Raw genomic sequence first — 8,741 nt, 5'->3', positions numbered from 1 at the left:
ACCCCTCCACTGTCTGCTTTACTGTCACAACCACACACACCATCACCAAACAATCTGTTCATATGTATATTAAGGTTCTAGAGACCTTATATCAAACCAAAAGGAGTAAACGCTGCAGGCGAACAGGAACACTAGGATTCTCCACTCATCTCCCATTCACCAAGTAGGAATTTGGTAACATTTTACATGTAGAGTGGTGCCAATGCCCAGCCATCTACTTATAAACTTCCCTCCCTTATTTCCTCTCTCCCACTTTTTGTTCTTTAGATGAGCTAGTTTAGTTATTCTCAAAACTTAGTATGCCTAAAAATTATTGCATAAAGTAGTATTTATAAACCATGCTTAATGGACCTTATGGGCAATTTAAAGAATTTTCAAGGGTAATTTTGACTATGTAATTTTTGCTTTATTTGCTGACTTTAATTCCTATTGCCCACACTCCTTTACCATCCCAATTCACACTCAAAGATGCAACTTTACACTATGCTTGTAATTAGAACACAATAAACATATTTAGCATTAAAATTATATTAAATGTTATTTTTGCTTTGGCAGTTTACAAGGCACCTTGGATTTTGTAGTACCTTAGTCATTATTATTATTAATGTCAATTAATATCACATAACCAGATGTACAGACATGCAAGTTAATAGAAATTCCACATGGGCCCAACCTTGCTTTCTAACTTTATTTTGCATTACTCTTCTTCACATATCCTTTGTTCTAACCAAATTGAAATTCTTGGTATTCTTTATTCCAATCCTTTCCCTAATCCTATCCACCTGGAAGATTCTCCAGTTGCTTCTCCCTCTCTGCATGTTCAAATCCTACTCGTCTTTTCATGTTCATCCCAAATGTGGCCTCTCTTAACATTTCTAGAATTCCGAGATTTAATGCCTCCTTCCTCCAAATAACTACTTCATAATGTGGACTTTTTGGTTTTTTTTGACACATCACTGTCTACAATTTATTACAGTAATTTGCTAAGTGTCTTTTTGCCCCTCCAGTGCTTTGCAACCTTTCAACTCTCTGTCCAAAGTAGTAATAGTAACAATGTGTTCAGTGATTATAGCATATGGATAAGTGAAATGAATGGCATAAATGCTTTAAAGGATGAGAGGGAGGAATTGGGAATATCCTATTATAAGGTAACTACACTACCTGTAAAGCGGTATAGCATTATTTAAAAGTGGACTTAGATTAGTTGTAAATGTATATTGCAAACTCTAGAGAAATCACTTAAAAAATTTCAGAAAGAAGTATAACTGATATGCCAGAGAAGATAGAAAAGGAGGGAGAATAAAAAGAAATAAAGGACACATGCAATAAATAGAAAACATTACAAACATGTAGATATTAAACAAAATTTATCTATAACTCCTTTAAATGTGAACTGTCTAAATACATCAATTTTTTGTCCATGTGATTTCAGAATGGATTAAAAAAAAACAAGACTCATTTAATTCTATGAACCCAGGAATATCACCATACCTATTTCATAGTTGAAGAAATCAAGCACAGAGAGATTAAGTAAATTGCCCAAGATCACATTGGCAGGCCTGTGATCAGAACCCAGGCAGTCTAGCTGCAGAGCCCAAGCTCTTATTACCATGTTTTACTGTGTCTCAAAAATCAGAATAATTGTGTCAAATTCTCCACTTAACTTTGCATGTATAAATACCTTAAGAATCTAATCAATTCCTTTGATATCTGAAGTTACCAGAAACCATTTACTGAAAAAATCAGGAGTAGCATATTGCTTGCAGATCACTCTCTGGTTATTCATGACACTGGCTCTTTTTCTCCATAGAGTGAAGAGACCTGCATGTTACTACAGAAGTCACACTTATCTGAAAAAGGCACATTTCAGGATTAAGTGGAATCTTTTCCCAAGAAAATGATTTCTCCTTCCACAACAACAATTAGTATTATTTTTCTTCCATTTGGGGGAGACTCTTTAGATTCTGGCAGGAATGTGGTCTGTCATATACCAAAATCAGTTTTATGATCTAAAGTTTGCAATCAAGTTGTTTCCGCCTGCCATGTGTTTTCATAAAAATTTATATACCACATACTCAAAAATCTCATACATTATAACCTGTTGTGAACAACAATAATCAATAAACCATTTAATTTTGAAAAAATCAAAAAAAAAAAAACCAACAAGACTCATATATTGTCTATAAGAAACCCACTGTATAAACACACAGACAAGTTAAATAAAAGAAATGGGATGGAGAAAGAAACACTTGTATTTGTTTTCTAGGGCGGCCATAACAAAATACCAGAGACTGAGTGGCCTAAAGAACAAAAATTTGTTTCTCTCCTTGGCTTGTAGATGTCCGTCTTCTCCCTGTATCTTCACATTGTCTTCCCTCTGTGTCTGTGTTCAAATTTCCTCTTCATGTAAGGGCACCAATCATAGTGGTTTAGGGCTCACCCTAATGACCTCATTTTAATTTAATTACCTCTTTAAAGACCCTATCTCCAATACAGTCACATTCTGAAGTACTGGGGATTAGAACTTCAACATAGAAATTGGGGGAGGGGACACCATTCAGCCCATGATACATACCAACGCTATTCAAAAGAAAGTCGAAATAGCTGTATTAATTTCAGACAAAGCAGACTTCAGAACAAGCAGTATTATCAGGGATGAAGAGGAGCATATTACCTGATGATAAAGGGCTCCATTCTCCAAGAAGACCCAACAAACCTTAATTTGTATGCACCTTTAACAGAACATCAAAATGTTTGAGGCAAAATCCAATAGAACTGCAAAGAAAAAGAGACAAGGCACCTTACAAATAGAGTATGAGAACAACAATGCAAAAATTAAGTTCATGAAAGCTTTCATTCCAGGGTCAGCAGGATTGTTATGAAAGAACTGAGATAGTATACCAATAGGGCAAAATTATTTCTGAGATACCAAATATTTCTAGATTCCTGTTGGAGAGAGCTGCTGGAACTCTCTTTTACAGGATTATAGGATCTATCCTCAGTCCTTTGACAACTGACACTCTCACCAGTAAACCTTTTAATCCTCCAACTAGTGGAATACATTTAAGGAATTGAAAATCGACAAAATTCACAAAGAGCCCCACCCTCCCTCTTCTCATCCCAGCAAGCCCCAAATTTCATTGTCATACCCCTTAGAGGATTTCCCCCCTTCTACAGGCTTCAGTGTTTGCAGGAGATTTTTGAGTGGTATTTATATTTCCTCTAGCCAAAGACACATTAACTTTCCTATTTCCTTGGCAGATTATTATTAATACTAAAGAAAGAAATGTTGCTTGTTTCATGGAAATAAATTGGTGCAGCAACCATCACTTTACTTATGTAAGTGAACATTTCAGAAGAGAAATGTTTTGAACCTGAGCAAGTATGAAAAAATTTTCTGCATCCCTATACTTACACATTAAAGGACGTAATTGGTAAGTTTGAATCTTTCCAACATCTGGTAAGTACCTTCTTATTCATTCAATCAGTCTACAACTGCCAGCATGCTAGCCACTGTGCTAAGCCTTGTTGATTGAAAGTTTAAAAAGATCCTGTTCCTGTCCTCAAAGGGCTCACAGTCTGGAAGGAAAGACAAACATGATAATAAATTCAATATAATTAATAAGTGACATATTAGCTATCCCTACAAAAGGGCTATAGAAAGCAGCAGAGAACTGGTAACTTAAGAATATAGTCAATACCTGGGCATCATTAAAGAAGGGAGGAAATAGCATTCTGAACAGAGAGAACATGTGTAAAAGCCACAAAAAAAAAAATGCAGCAGTGGTATGTTCAGGTCCCCCAGGTAGGGGGAGCAGCAAGAGGAGCACTCAGACTCCTAAATTCTTGACTTAGGTCAAATAATGACAGTGGCTTGTCTGTGCAGCTTTCTGCCAGATGGTGTAGCACCTACCAGTGCTAACAGATGAACAGAGAGGGCAGGATGAGTAACTGCCTCAGATGCATTTGTCAAAGTTCATATCAATTATGTTTCCATTTGTTTCAGATCTGGTCATGGTGCTATTTAGTTTCCAACCTTTGTGTGGACCCTCCATCTAAGACACACATTGTGTGACTCACAGACTCACACAACACCTACAGATTACTTGTGGTAATGGTAGCTTCTGAGATCCTCCACCAAATTTTTTTTTTTTTTTTGAGATTCTGCCCAGGCTGGAGTACAGTGGCTACTCACAGGTGCAATCATAGCGCACTGTAGCCTCCAATTCCTAGGCTCAAGAGATCCTCCTGCCTCAGCCTCCCAAAAAACTGGGACTACAGCCATGCACTATACTATGCCCAGCTTCAAATTTTAATTTAAATCTCTAGCCTTATAGGCTACCAGTTTCTGAATCAAGTTTCTGTAATTCCTCAACACTCCACCCACTTTCCTGCTTCTATGCCTTTGCTCAGGCTATTTCTCTCTTTGGAATGCCTTCTGCCTCCTTTCCATTGATCAAAATGTCATTTTTCCCTGAAGATCTACCTCAAATCTCTTCTCTCCCCCAAAACCTTCCCTTATTTCCCCAACCTGTGCTCCCACAATATCTTGAGTTAACTTTGCTCTATAGTATAGTCATTCACATATCTGTCTTTCCAATTAGAGCAGAAACTTTTTGAGGGTAGGGACTTTGTCTTATTTGTGTTCCCAGCACCTAGTACATGGCCTGGGATGTGGTGCTTGATAAATATTTGTTTTAAATGACATATTTGTCTTATCACCTTTATGATCTCATTGGTGTCTTCTCCAGTTTCACAACAGAGTTCCTGCAGCTGGGCAAACCTTCTGAAGCTCAGTTCATCACTGAGGCTGAGATCAGAGGAAGAATAAGAAAATTACCTAAGGCATATAGGTTCGCAACCCCGACAGCACAACAGAGTCACCTGTAGACCTTTTAAAAGATATAGTTGCCTGGGCCCTGCCTTCAGAGATCCTGATTTATTTTTTCTGGAGCAGAAACCCGGCGTCAATATATTTTCTCTAGATAATTCTACAGTACAGTCAGTTTTGAGAACTATAAACCGAAAGGGCAGATGGTAAATAGTCACCAGGTCCCATATATAAATTAGAATAATTTCTTATTCGCTTTTCTCAAAGGTGATGCTTTTCCCAGAAAAATACAGCTAAAAGAATGGAGGACACATAGCTGAAAATCTGGATGAAATTGATCATCTTCCAGAGAAATCTTTGCCATCAGGAGGCTGAGTTATGCTGGGGGAGGAATCACACAATGGGCATGGTACTCACCTGTGTGTCCCCACTCAGCATATCCAGAATGCTGGTGCTCTCCCTCATAGACGTCTTTAACACAAAGTTACAGGAAGCCATAAAATGAACTGAAATCAAAACACCAAGCACCAAATCATCAATTGAGCTATGAAAGCTTGAGAGTTCCCGGTTCACTTGAGGGTCTCCAACACGGATGTCCCCTGTGGCATTCAGTGAGTGGAACGGGAGGGCAGAGCCAGACACTGTGAGGAGGACCCCACGTTGCACAATTCCAAGGGCACCACGCACATGTGTTCTATATGAAGAGCACCCCCTGGGACTGTAGAGTGCTGCATGTTGGCACAGGGATTTTTCCAGTCCTCAGACCCAGGATATCTCTAGTGGTGCCCCCCACCTTGGTTCTGTTCCCCAGCCTTCTTCTGGCCTGGGATGGTCACTCTGAGCTGAGGTGAAGAACTAAGAGACTCCTCACCAAAATTTCTCTGATGGAGTCTTTTCCTACCTGATGATGTCTTCGCCAGAAATACCCCCTAACTGGCAGATCTTGTCAACATGTCCTTGATCCACCTGGTGGATTCCAGTTAGACTTGGTCCCTAAATGGGTCACTGCAGCAGAGTTTCAGAAAGGACATCAGTTCCTTCTCAGCATCACTGTCCCTCTTCTTTTTTCTCATTAGTCAAAGTGTCCACACAGAAGGAAAGTACATACTTTATTTTCAGATTTTGGCTGTTTTGGGATGCATGCGTGCGCATGTGTGTGTCCCAGATTTAACAGTCTAAGGGCAAAGAAAGAGGTAAAATGAAGCAGTATAATCTATTAAAACAATTATCTCAGCACCTGCAAGAAAGTTGGGACCTTAAAAATGTTGGTTTCCATTGTTCCTGGAAGATGATAAAATGAATGCAGTAACGGTGATGGTGGTGTAATCTACTGAGTAGCTTTCACTTTTTATATTCTTTAGAGCGTGTGGATAGAGCAGCAGGGTCTTCAAGGTAAGGAGGGGAAGTTTTTTTCTAAATGAAGTTGCTGTAAAAATGAAAAAAGTAGGAATTTAGCATGAGAAAGTGTTTTGTAAACTGTAAAGGACCATATAAAATATGTGGAGTTATTATTTTCATAAGAGATGTACAGACTGTATTCCACAAGTGTTTAAGGAGAGAAGGAGACCACATCCTGTTGTGAAAATAGGAGGAAATAGCGTCTCCCACTAAGTAAGGATATGACCCTGTACACAACTTGACTTGGTCTCTGCATAGGGACCACGGTCCCTACCCTGACTTCAAAGCAGGGCTGGCTATGAAAATAGAATAAGACTTGTGTGTCTGCTCTTGTGAACTATAGAACACTATACAAATGCGAAGTGATGTTATTATAGCTGTTATTGGAGATAGAGATATTATTCTTGGTTTTGAAGAAATTGGTTAGCATTTAACGGACATAGCTGGCAAGGGAAGCCCGTGCCAGTAGAGGATGAGGACTGAAGAGGTTTCTGCCAACTTTCTTGGCTGATTGAGAGTCCCTCTACACAACAGAGTTGTTTTGGAGCATCTATTGACACCTACTCTGTGCCCAGGCCAGTCACAATGCTGGTAACACAATATTGAAAAGAAATGCTGTCTGCCTTCAGGGAGCTCAGCTTGATTTGGTTTTGAAGATGGCTTCAAATATCAGATCAAGAAGTTTATAGTTAATTTATAGGCAAGGGAGAGCCACTGAAGTTTTTAGAGCTGAAGAGTGACATGATTCAGGCCATCCTGACAAAATACAGTACTTAATTCAGCTTTCAACCAGGTTACCACCAAGAAGTATTTTGGGTTAGCAGATGACTGAGCTCCTCAACCCTCAGCCTTCAAGAACCTAGAATGTTATACCCCTCTGCATACATTTAAAAAAACCAAAAAACAAAAACTTGTGAATCATGAAACTGTTTCCTTCTTTGCAATGGCTCTTAGAAAGCCTAAGCCAAATTTAGCAAGTATTTAGGACTTCAAAGCAGGAATGTGAATCCTCACTTTAACCCGGTCTTATTAATATTTTTCCCACATTCGCTTTCTTTTTAATCCTTCTCTTTTATAAAATCCTGTTGAATTATATGTAGTTTTGTAAATCACCTTTAATCCTTTCTAGAATGAGGTAAATTATAAATAGATAAATATTTCTTTTTAAAAATTTCTTATTTAATCAACTTTTGGTAAAGATTATTTGAAATGTCCTCAGGGGAAATTTGCATGGATGAGGTTATTGGAAAAGTAATGTTACAGATGTTATTTTCTGGCAGCACTGCTGATCTCCTCCCTTTTAAAATTTGGTTAAAGTCATATATGAAAGAATATTTGAATATAATGTGAATATATTGATAACAATATTCTTGCATGTAGAGTCACAGTTTGAATTTTGTTTTCAAAAGAATTTAAGAAAAAATGCAAACTTAAAACTACCTAAATCTTTGTTCTTGTGTGTTTTAAAAGTTCTGTTTAAGTTTAAATGAAAGAGCTAAGATTTACAGCTTAGCATAATATTAGAAGATAGAATCTGTTATCCTGATTTTTAAAATCATACCTATAAAAGTTCATTTGAAATGGAATGAAATCTGTTCCGTTACTAAAAGGTATTTGTAATGCTTGGATTACATTGCTAGATCGAAAGAAAGGAAGGCATAGAAAAGTCTGTATATATTCCTATATTCAATCTACCTTATCACTTTAAACTTGCATTTTTAAACATTTGAAAGCAAGATAATCTTTAAGAATTTGACAGTATTAAGAATATTTTTCTCCATTAAAAAATCCCTCTTTAAAGATTGCTTTCAGGGCCAATTTACAAGATCCACCACTGAATCCGTTTTTTTGGTTTATGTACATATCCTTAATCTTTGCCTTCCTCTTCCCTGCCACCCCCCAACCGCCACTCAATTGACTAAATGGGTGATCAAAGTTCATCTTTTTTTGTTTCTAACAGAATTAACTGTTTCTGAAAAAGTGTTAAAAGTCCCTTCTTTAAAAGGCAATGACTTTCTACCTGTGAAAAGGAAAAGTGAACTTCAGAAGAGAATTCTGGAAGTGGAATTTAGAGATGTTCCAAATAAAGGCAATACAATATGACTAGAACTAAAATGTTATCTTTCAGGTCTACTACATGGGGGAGAGGGGCACAAGGGGCAGGTGTTAGGGATGCCTCACTACAGAATTTTACCCAGACTTTTGATGAACAGATAATTGCTTCTACATTAACTAATTTGGAACATAGAAAGAAAATGAAATATCATCCAGTTTATATTACAATTTAAACATGAGCTCAATCTTAAATCTGATAAACCAATAAATAAATACACCTGCTAATAACCCAGGCTAGAAAGTAAATAATGAACTGATATGGCTGATGGATTTGTAGTGAACACATATTGCTTTCTGGGGATCACTGTATTCTTTTCTGTGCTCAATAATCTGATTAAATTTTCGGCCAGGCGCGGTGGCTCACGCCTGTAATCCTAGCACTCTGGGAGGCCGAGGC

Source organism: Propithecus coquereli, unplaced genomic scaffold, assembly GCF_000956105.1.
Source record: "Propithecus coquereli isolate 6110/MARCELLA unplaced genomic scaffold, Pcoq_1.0 Scaffold128, whole genome shotgun sequence".
Classification (NCBI taxonomy): domain Eukaryota; kingdom Metazoa; phylum Chordata; class Mammalia; order Primates; family Indriidae; genus Propithecus; species Propithecus coquereli.
Note: the sequence above shows the minus strand (reverse complement) of the source record.